General features: G+C 42.4%; 1 long non-coding RNA gene across 1 annotated transcript; it reads left to right on the top strand.

The window, feature by feature from the left end:
* Positions 1-629: 629 nt before the first annotated feature.
* On the top strand, positions 630-10,613 carry LOC123034681. The gene is made up of 3 exons (XR_006416823.1): positions 630-681; positions 8,853-8,891; positions 10,114-10,613. It is a non-coding gene; the product is annotated as an uncharacterized LOC123034681 (long non-coding RNA).
* Positions 10,614-10,842: the final 229 nt, after the last annotated feature.

Consider the following 10,842-nt stretch of genomic DNA (forward strand, 5'->3'; position numbering starts at 1 on the left):
GAAGAAGAAGAAGAAGAAGAAGAAGAAGAAGAAGAAGAAGAAGAAGAAGAAGAAGAAGAAGAAGAAGAAGATTATAACATTTCTATGCTGCCCCTTGCCGAAGCCTCGGGGCGGCTTACAACACAATAAAATACATTGAAATACAATAGAACATAATAAATTACCATTAAATACAAAAAATACATTGAGTTACAAACATAATAATATAAAATTAAAATTATCAGTATAAAATAAGTAAATAAATAATATAGGAGGAGAAAAGAGAAGGAAGAAGTTGCCCTGGCCAGATCATATATTTTAACAATTAAAATGATGTTTAAATGAAAAGGTCTTTACCTGGCGCCAAAAAATCAGTAACGACAGTGCCAGGCGGACTTCCCACAGTGCCATTCCCCCTACAAAAATTAGCAAACTCCGCCCCCATGTACAGTCACAGAACTGCTTTGCCATATCTAGTTCGGCCTGTGATGTGTTCCAGATACTTAAAGTAGAGACAGCCCATCAATCCGGATTCTGCAGCTCCATCTTTGCAGATGGGTCAGGGATGGGCCTTCACTAATTCGTAACAATTACCTTATGTCAATTTATGTAAATCACAGACTGCAAACAATATTTTCTCCTATTATCTAGACTGGCTGCTGCCTGTGGTCACTGCTCAGGAACCTCCTGAAGACACAACAGGTATATTTCCACTGGGGTAAATGGGAATAATGATTAATAATGCATAACATCTGAATCATCATGCTTAAAATCACTATAAATCTATGCTAGTGTATGAATATAGATCCCTGAATGTATTGTGTGTGTGTGTGTAAGCGCATGTGTGCATACATGACTTGGCATATGAGCATGCATGTCATGTAAACCATTGTAAAGTATGATCTTCTTGCATTTCAAAAACTAAATGCTGTTTAGTCCCTCTGAAATTGCTGCATGGCCCTTATTTTCAGATATTATATATACTCTTATTACAGTAGATAGTGTCAGAGTCTCCTTACCAATGGTGAGAATGAGCACTCAGACCGGCAGGAAAGACTGAATCATCACTTTGAACCCCAGCATTTTAACTGGTGAGAACGCCCAGGCCCCCTGCAGTTACTTACAACAGCATGCTACCAGGTAGCCGTCCTCTCTGCCAACTACAAAGTCACAGCCCATGTACAGCCATTTTGATAACCTTCCGATCACATACAGAGTATTAGGTTTCCAGAGTATTTATTTATTTATTTATTTATTTAGAAGGCTTCTATGCCGCCCCATTCGCCGAAGCCTCGGGGCGGCTCACAATAATAAATAAATAAGCACAGTATAAAACAATATAATATGAGTCGACCTGGCCCGAATGTTATGTTAACATAATAGCATCTTTATGTCTTCATACACAAAAAACAATACTCTAAACTGATCAGAAATGGCAGTGACAATAGAATAGAAAATGTCCTGGACTGAACCTTATTTGACAAGTCAATTCAGTGAATTCCGGACAGTTTGGATCAGCCTCTGTGTCTCCTTTAACATGCAAATGTGTCCGATTGAGGAACCATTCAGAAAAATTGTCTTGACAACTACCTTGCACAGGTACTTGCCTCTGCTGAACTTGAGAGTTGAATCATCAACTCTGATGATTAAATGGGTCCATTCAGAAACAAATGGACACCTTTGTCTCAGTTGCCTGCAGTAGATGGGAACACCAGCATTTTCCCACTGATAGTGTTAGCCTACAGCAGCTTCTCAGTCCAACTAAGAATTCCATCTTAAAGTAACAGCAATATTAAACAGAACCTGGCTTGGAATTCTGCTGCTTTCTGAGAAAGGGCCACAGGTTTGATTTTATAATGCAAAGGCCCTTATAAGCAACCTTTTTCTACCAGGATTTAGTCTGGATTTCCCCAACAACAGCATGACATTTTGCCTGAAAATTAGCTGCATTCTTCAAGAAAGAGATGGCCATTTCCTAAACCACATCGGAATCTCTATACAATCTTACACATGGTAATTTTAAGTAAGGAACTCAGGTCTCCTGCATGACTTCATGCAGTGATGTCATGCATTTATTTTAAAAAATGGAGACAGATGGAAACCTTTTAGAACTCTAGAGGATTCTCAGAGCACTGTTCTCAGGAGCCTATAGGACACCTAGAAGTAGAGCTGCTGCTAAGCAGCAGTGGTGTAGCTAAGAACGGACCTCAGCGCCAAAGCACAAGGATCTCTGGCATGGCTACCCAGAGAATGGCTGCATCCACAACTGGACTGGCACTGCTGGGGCCCACTAGAACTGACACTGGTCACGATAGCAATATTTTATCACCAGGTGGCCAATAGGACATGTATATCATTTCAGAACACTTAATTACTTTCATTTCAAATATGTTTTCTACAATGATATACAGAATTTTTCCAAGTAAACGTTTTATCTCTGTAGTCACAATATACTAGGATTAGAGGAATTTTAAAAATGTGAAACTACACACGGTCTGAGTATTTCTTTTTTCTCAGGATTGGCATACCTGGTTTTGTCCAGGGGATTGGAAGAGGTGCTCTAAGATCTCAGAAATGTGGCAGAACTAAAGCATGGAAGGGTAGTAAAGGAGAAAATTTAAGGATGGCACTTTAAGGAGAAAATTGCTTAGATTCGTCATGAGCTGAACTCCACAGTTGGTAGGGTTCCATTTCAGGAAGTGTCCAGAGCCTTGTCAGGTCCATCATTGTTGGATGAATCTCAGTTGTTGCAGCCTGATGATGTGGACAAGGTGCTTGGACTAGTACACCCAACCACCTGCTTACTCGACCCTTGCCCTTCGTGGCTACTTACCAAAGCCAAACACGGGATCGGTACCTGGATCCAGAAGGTTATTAACACTTCTCTGAGGGAGGGCTGAGTCCTCCCTTTGAAGGAGGCGGTGAGCAAACCCGTCCTGAAGAAGGCATTCCTGGACCCAGAGGTGGCCAACATCCCGTTTCTGGGCAAGGTGTTGGAGCGGGTGGTGGCGGGACAACTCCAAGCACTCTTGGATGAAATTGATTATCTGGACCCATTTCAGTCCAGTTTCAGACCCAGTTGTGGTACTGAATCTGCCTTGGTCACCCTGTACAATGACCTGTGCAGGGAGAGGGACAGGGGGAGTTAGTCCCTGTTGGTTCTCCTGTACCTCTCAGCGGCTTTCAATACCATCAACCATGGTATCCTCCTGGATAGGCTAGCGGGATTGGGAGTAGGAGGCACTGCTTGGCAGTGGTTCCACTCTTATCTCGACAGCCGATTCCAGAAGGTGGTGCTGGGGGACTTTGGCTCTGCACCATGGCAGTTATGCCATGGAGTACCACAGGGTTCCATTTTGTCCCACTTGCTATTCAACATCTACATGAAACCACTGGGAGAGGTCATCAGGAGGTTTGGGCTGCGGAGTCACCAGTATGCTGATGACACCCAGCTCTACCTCTCTTTTTCAACCAGTCCAGGTGAGGCAATGGCTGTCCTGAACCGTGCCTGGCCAAGGTCATGGTCTGGATGAGGGCCAATAAACTGAAACTCAATCCAGATAAGACGGAGGTCCTTTTGGTAGGTGGTTCAGGTTTTCAGGTAAGTGATTTAGGCCTAGTCCTGGATGGGGTTGCACTCCCTCTAAAGGACAAGGTCTGCAGCTTAGGAGTGCTCCTCGACCCAGAGCCATCCATGGAAGCTCAGGTGGTGGTGGTGATGAGGAGCGCCTTCCTACAGCTTCATCTGATCCATCAGTTGCATCCTTACCTGGACGAGCACTGCCTAGCAACAGTGACACATGCTCTAGTAACCTCCTGGTTGGACTATTGTAATGTGCTCTACATGCGGCTGCCCTTGGAGATGGTCCGGATACTTCAATTGGTTCAAAATAGAGCTGCCAGATTGCTGTTGGAAGCTGGTCATTATTCTCATATAACACCTGTCCTCTATCAGCTTCACTGGCTTCCCATTGAAGTCCGGGCCCATTTCAAGGTGGTGGTATATTGACCTATAAAGTCCTAAACAGCTTGGGACCAGGTTACCTGAATGAACGTCTTTTTCCCTATATGCCTTCCTGCCCCTTAAGATCTGCAGCAAGGGCTCTGCTTCGGGAACCCTCCTTACAGGTGGTTAGGAGAGAGAACACTCGGAGGAGGGCCTTCTCTGTGGTGGTGCCCTGGCTATGGAATGCGCTCCCCAGAGAGGTTCGCCTGGTGCCAACGTTATATGCTTTTCGGTGCCAGGTGAAGACCTTTTTATTGACCTGGTATTTTAACGCTTAAATATTTTTAACTATGTTTTTATCCTTAGTCTTGGGTTATGACGTATTTATTAAGATGTATTTAATTAGGAAAGGATATATTGTTGTTAATTTGTTTTATTGTGGAATGTTTTTAATGCTATTTATATTACTATATTGTTATTTATATTGATATTTTTATTTCTGTAAGCCATCCTGAGCCTGCTGCAAAGGACGGCATATAAATGTTTTAATTAATTTTTAAAAAATAATTAAATTTTTATTAGGATGCATTTATTGGCAATTTGTTGTACGCCATCCAGAGACTTACAGTAATTGGACGGGTTAGAAATGCCCCAAATAAATAAATAAATAAATAAATAAATAAGTGGGAGATTACATGTTGGTTGCATACCTCAGAACTAGAGTAATTAATATGGCTATGTAAAACCACACAGTGCCGGTAAAAGGGAGTGTTTACATAGAATGATAAGCCATGTTGGAGACTGCTTGACCTTATGTATGAAGTCATCAATGATGATGACACGTGGCATGTTTGGTTACTGTGAATCCCCATAGAAAACCAAAGGTCTGTTCTAACTATCCACGTTTCAGCACTGCTTGTTATGTGTGACTTTAGTTGCCATATTATTTCACGGTTTCCTGGTTTACACCAGCAAGTTTGGTGGCTCAAGCAACCCCCACAGCTGCTCCAGCTGCCAATTTTCACTGCCCTGTTCCGCCTACCAACTGCCACATCGCTGGCAGCAAGGCACTGGCTGGCTGTCTCCACAGGCCCCGACTTCTCTCCTGGTGTGCGCTCCCGGAAACCTGGCCACCCCATCCTGCCACCTCGGTGTGAGGCCAGCCTTCCCACCCCACCTTACCTTGCCCACCTTGTCCCATCATCTTGCCTTCTTTTATATTGTTATTTATTTTATATTGCTAATTTTATATCGTTATTTTTGTATTTTATTGTATTTTATTTTATTTTGTGTTGTGAGCCGCCCCGAGGCTTCGGCAAGGGGTGGCATAGAAATGTTTTAATACATAATAAATAAATAATAAATACTCGTCACCTTGCTGTCTCGCCGAAATGCCCACCACGCCTTCTCCCAAGACCTCATGGAACAGGCACGGTGGGTGTCTCAGCAAAGAAACCCGTTGGGCAAGGTGACAAGGCCAGGGAAAGCAGGCACGGCAGCAGGCACACTCGCACCATGGTCAGTGACGGGGTGGTTGGACTCCTGGGAGCGCCCACCGGGATGGAAGCACCTCCAGCCGCAGCGAGTGCGAGGGCAGCCGCGTGTGGCACTCATGCCTGGCCACTGCCCTGTGCCGAGTGAGTGTCCCACAGAGCCCACGTCTCCTGTTGTTGTTGTTGTTGTTGTTGTTGTTGTTGTTGTTATAACATTTCTATGCCGCCCCTTGCCGAAGCCTCGGGGCGGCTTACAACACAATAAAATACATTGAAATACAATAGAACATAATAAATTACCACTAAATACAAAAATACAAAAAATACACTGAGATACAAACATAAGAATATAAAATTAAAATTAACAGTATAAAATAAGTAAATAAAGAATGTAGGAGGAGAAAAGAGAAGGAAGAAGAAGTTGCCCTGGTCAGATCATATATTTTAACAATTAAAATGATGTTCTTCCACCCTGTCCCTGTCAGTCTTTTGCAGTCACCCCACCCCTGCGATAGCCTGTCAGCAGAATTGCCTGGGCTGCTGTCCAGACGGCAGGGCAGACTACCCCCGTCCCTGACACCGGTGTCCACACTGCTGCCTTCTGTGAGGGGGCACTGGCGGCATGTGCAAGCGAGGCACAAGGCGGGGGCGAAGACTGGGCATTTATGCAGTGAGGGAGAGGGAAAAGCGTGGCCGGCTACACGTGTGTCTGAATATGCACGGGGCAGGGCAGCAGCGGGTGGTGTTGCTCTGTTGCTCCTTCAGCACAACTGTCCCAGGATGAGCAGATAGTGGCTAACTGGGGCAGTATTAAAAAAAAGCAGTAGCTGGCAGAGAACGTGCCTAGTGGAGTGTGTAGGCCAATGGGGGACAGGTGAGCAGAAGCAGTGCATGCTGGGATTGATTCCCAGCCATGGGGGCTGATGGGATTTGTGCTAACATTTTGAGGAAAGATGGAGGCATTTGGAAACAACTCATGAGGAGTTACTACGTGAATGTGTGAACACAGAACAGAAGGTAAGATACCGTGCCATATGGAAACTGCACAACTTGGTTCAGTGTTATATGTGATCATCGCCAGTCTCAGTTCTGCCAATAGTTAGAAAAGGATACTATAGTTGATGGTAATGAGAGCAGCTAAAAAGTCTAGGACAGGGGTGGCCAAACCAAGGCTCAGGAGCTGCATGCAGCTCTTTGAGTTTATTTTGCTTGGTGCTGCAGGCACTCACAGGTGCCCACCTGCTGCTCACTGCTCATTATTGCTGCCCATAGAAGCCCACCTGTGGCTTTCAAAAATCTGACATTTACCGTATGTGACTCTTCCGTTGACCAGGTCTGGCCACCCCTGGCCTAGGAGGATCAAGGGCAGTCCATCCCCCATCGTCTCTCAGTGAAAAGATTGAAATGAATTTTCTAGATTGAAATGAATCTAATTATCTAATGATAATTGGTTAGGAAACACCTTATGGGCCAAAGTACATGTTAAGTTGGACTTCCATGTTTGGAGTTGCTAAACATAATATTTCATTTTGTAAAAGCAGCTGCAGGGTCTTGATTTGGATCAGGGCCACAGTCTGGGACGACAGTATAGACCCTGGGTGGAAATGGACAGTTGGGAGCAGGTGGATGGAAACAGTGTGGCTGGTTGCCAGGGAGAGTGGGGAGAATGTGGACGGTTGCCAGATGGGGGAGAAGAAAGATGGAGAAGTTGAAACAATCGGGTGAATTCCAGCAGAGCTCCTACTTATAGTAGACACATTGAAACGAATAGGATAAGTTCTGTTTATTCTAACATGTCTACTCTAGGCTGGATTTGAGTTGGATTTTGCAAATAGAGTTGATTTTATTTTGAGCACAGTATATAAGAGTACTGCTGTTCTTATATGAGTTGTTTTCACATGTGGCAACTGGCGCCACAAATTGCTTAAATGGACATCTAAGATGAGAATTGAATAACCCGGACAAGCATGTACGTATCAACAGGATTTTAGTAGGTTTTAAATAACTAGCAATAAATTTCCCTCCCTCCTCCACTTAGGTCACGCTATCGTCACTGTTTGAGGTTCCTTGATGTGTGTGCACAGAGAGTGCCTTAGCTCGTTCACTTCGACGGCTTGCCTCTCTGGTGCCTTCTGCACAGCAGACCTACTACTTCCACTACTACTATTCAGTTTGTTGTTGATCCAGTGGGTCCTTAGTGCTGTTTGCTGGCTGCGTCTATGGTTAAACTCCCTCTTCAGAAAGATAAATCTCCCTTCCTTTGTCCTTCTCTTCTCTGCCTTTTTTTAACCACCCTCTTCTCAACCTTCTGTTTCTCCTAGCAACTGTTGCCATGACTCTCCCTCTTCCTATTATTCCGTTTTCCTGGCCACTGTTACCTAGTTCCAATAACGCCGTGTTTCCTATTCCACACAGATTCTCTGCTCATTCAAAATATTCTATTAAATGTAAATGAATCGAGTTTATGTTTTTGAGAAAAATCCTAAACCAATATTGTTGAGGTTTGAACACCTTCCCAGGAAATATTTAACAAGGGAGATCTCTTTCTCCACGTGTTTCACGATCAAATCTCCCCAATTCAGATTTCCCCCTTGAGCTACTATATTTAAATGATTACTGGAATCCATATAACCATAAGTTGTTCATTATGAATATCAAAATGTTATTAAATGATGATACCACACAGAGCTGCACATTGTAACATATAAGTAAACACAATCAAATACTATTAAAAATGCCATCATCTTTATGCTACAACCTGTTTTTTCTCCCACTCCAAAAGGCATATTTAGATTATAAGAAGTGTATGCCAATTCTGCTGTAAGAGCTGATGCAATCAGGAATTCTGTTAGTAATTCCAAGCAGTGCCACTCCCAATTGAAGAGGGAATGACAATGAAACAGTGAAAACTGAACTGTAACTTATTTTGCTCTACCCCTCCTTGCTTTTTCTTCTTTCTAGCCAAGTTCTCTCTGCTATAGGGATGTTCTAGAAGTGGAACTGAGACTGCTTGTGTGCAGGCATGGGGTAATTCATCTCATTATACTCTCATTTATGCCCTTCCTGCTCCCAGATTTGCTATCATAGTAGGTAGATGTGTGCTACTGTCCCCAGAGCTGGATACAAAACAATCAGTGCATAGAAAGTCACCATCTGTTTCTTCAAGAGTGTCTAATATAAAATTGCCCATCGATTCAAAAGATGATTTTGGTGAGTTTTTTTCTTTTTCCACATCTGCCCCCAGTGTCATGACTGATACAGAGTTACGGTTTTTAAGGGCTTGCCTAAGATTTTCAAAGCATGAATTCTTGTGAAATGAGCTGTGGGTGGAAGAAATGCTTTTGTTTTTTAATGGTTCAATTCCCGTTCTTATCTATTACACATGCGCATGCACAAATACACGTACACACTAACTTTATTTCTTCTACCCGCAGTTGTGCCTGATCCTGGAGAAAAGGTAGAAGACGGGCCAGGTAAAAGCACATGATGACATGTTTTCTCTAAGGGAGGAAAAAACATTTCACCCTCTTCTTAGGACATTCTGTACAAAGCATTTTTTGTGCTCATTCCTCACTCCTGGTGGCTTGTTGGTGCTATATACAACATCTCCATCTCTCAGGGCCTCTATCATGCTTTGTAACCATTTCACCAGCTTTTTTTAAGATCAAGAGTTTGGGTATTATCTGGAAGTCATCTGATGAGAAGTTTGTGTAATTTTGCAGTTCCATTATACTGCAGTGCCACCTTATGGTTGTATAATCAAACATACAGTAAAGCCTGGAAAAAGAAACCAGGGGGGAAAAAACCGCACAGGCAAAGGAACCAATCTTAATCCTGCAAAGCATCCAGATATAAAAACCTTGGCAGGCTAAAAGCTTCATGTAGCGAAAACCTCAGAATTAGTTCTTTTTATAAAATTTTATAAACAGTTTGCCTTCATTTCTGGACAAGGCTTGGTGGTGCTGATGACAAACATATGAGTATCCGAAAGGTACTGAAATTTCAAGTTTTGCCATTCATATCCTGAAAGTTTGAAATAAAAGTTCAATTTGCATTTAAAATATAAGTTTATCTTTGCATGTAAAATTCAAATACAGAATAGACAGCATCTTTGATTGTTATACTAAATTTCAGCAGATTAATATGTAATGAAATCTCATGCCAGATGCTCAACACTAAGAATCACTCCATGTCAGCCATCAAATATTGTTAAATCTGAAGGGCATGACTACAGAATTAGTTAATTCACAATTAACATGTCAACACAAGCACTGTTAAATATCAGTGGCTAATGTTTACTATTAAAACTCAACATTCCTGGTTGTCAAATGCAAATACTAGATGTTCTGACTGCCCATCTTATCTTTCAATATTTAAAAATGTCCATTTGACATCACAGTTTGCTGAGGAGAAATTTCAGGAGGGAGTTAATTTCATATTTTCTGCAGCTGGCATTTTCTGGAATGTTGATTAGTCACAGTCCATCGCAACCCCATGGACAACATTCCCCCAGGCATTCCTGTCCTCCAGCATCCCTCAGAGTCCACCCAAGCTCACACCCACTGCCTCAGTGGCTCCATCCAGCCACCTCATCCTCTGCCTTCCCCTTCTTTTGTTGTCAATCATTACCAGCATTTTTTTGAATAGTAGTGCAATAATCTCTTGCTTATAAACTCTTACCTTTTTTAATTCCAGAGGATGATCATATAGCACCCCCTGGTAAGTTTAGTTCTGTGGTCTGTCCATTTCTGTCCTATTTATCCTCACCAATTTGACCAGTATCAACTTCTTTGTATACTTATTTTATTATGTGATGGTATGTATCTCTCTCTTGATCTAATTTTGTACCTTCTGTTTCCAGAAGAAATTTTAAATTATTTAACTTTAATGGAGTTTAAGCAATCTTTTAAAATTATTTTAGATATGGAATCTTTCAGTTATTCATTCATTTGTAATGCCCATCTTTCTTGGCAAAATGCCCACTTATGGTGGCTTAACACATCTTAAGATAAAACAAAACAATGTAAACTATAATCAAACAAGAACACCAAGAAAAACAATACAAATGGCTAGAAGAGAGAAAGTAAAAGTGGGCAGCATGGAAGCAGCCAAACTGCATCCAAAACACGCTGAACACCTCCTTCAGGATCACCAAAGCATATACCCAGCAGCACTTCCATCTTTTCTCTTGGGTCCATCACAATATGAAGCCAGGTACAGGAAGCACAGGAAGCAGATAAGGCAGAAGGGACAGAAAGGTCCATCAGTGCACAACTGGCCAATTTCTTGTAAATCATCTTGTCACTGTTGAAAACTGCCCAGAGCTTTGACCATGGGATGGTATAGAAAGAATAATGATGCTGGAGCATGTATAAATACATGTATAAATAGATACATTTATTTATTATTTACGGCCTCCAGGAT

Source organism: Varanus komodoensis, unplaced genomic scaffold (genome assembly GCF_004798865.1).
Source record: "Varanus komodoensis strain SLA01 unplaced genomic scaffold, ASM479886v1 scaffold706, whole genome shotgun sequence".
NCBI classification, from domain to species: Eukaryota; Metazoa; Chordata; class Lepidosauria; order Squamata; family Varanidae; genus Varanus; species Varanus komodoensis.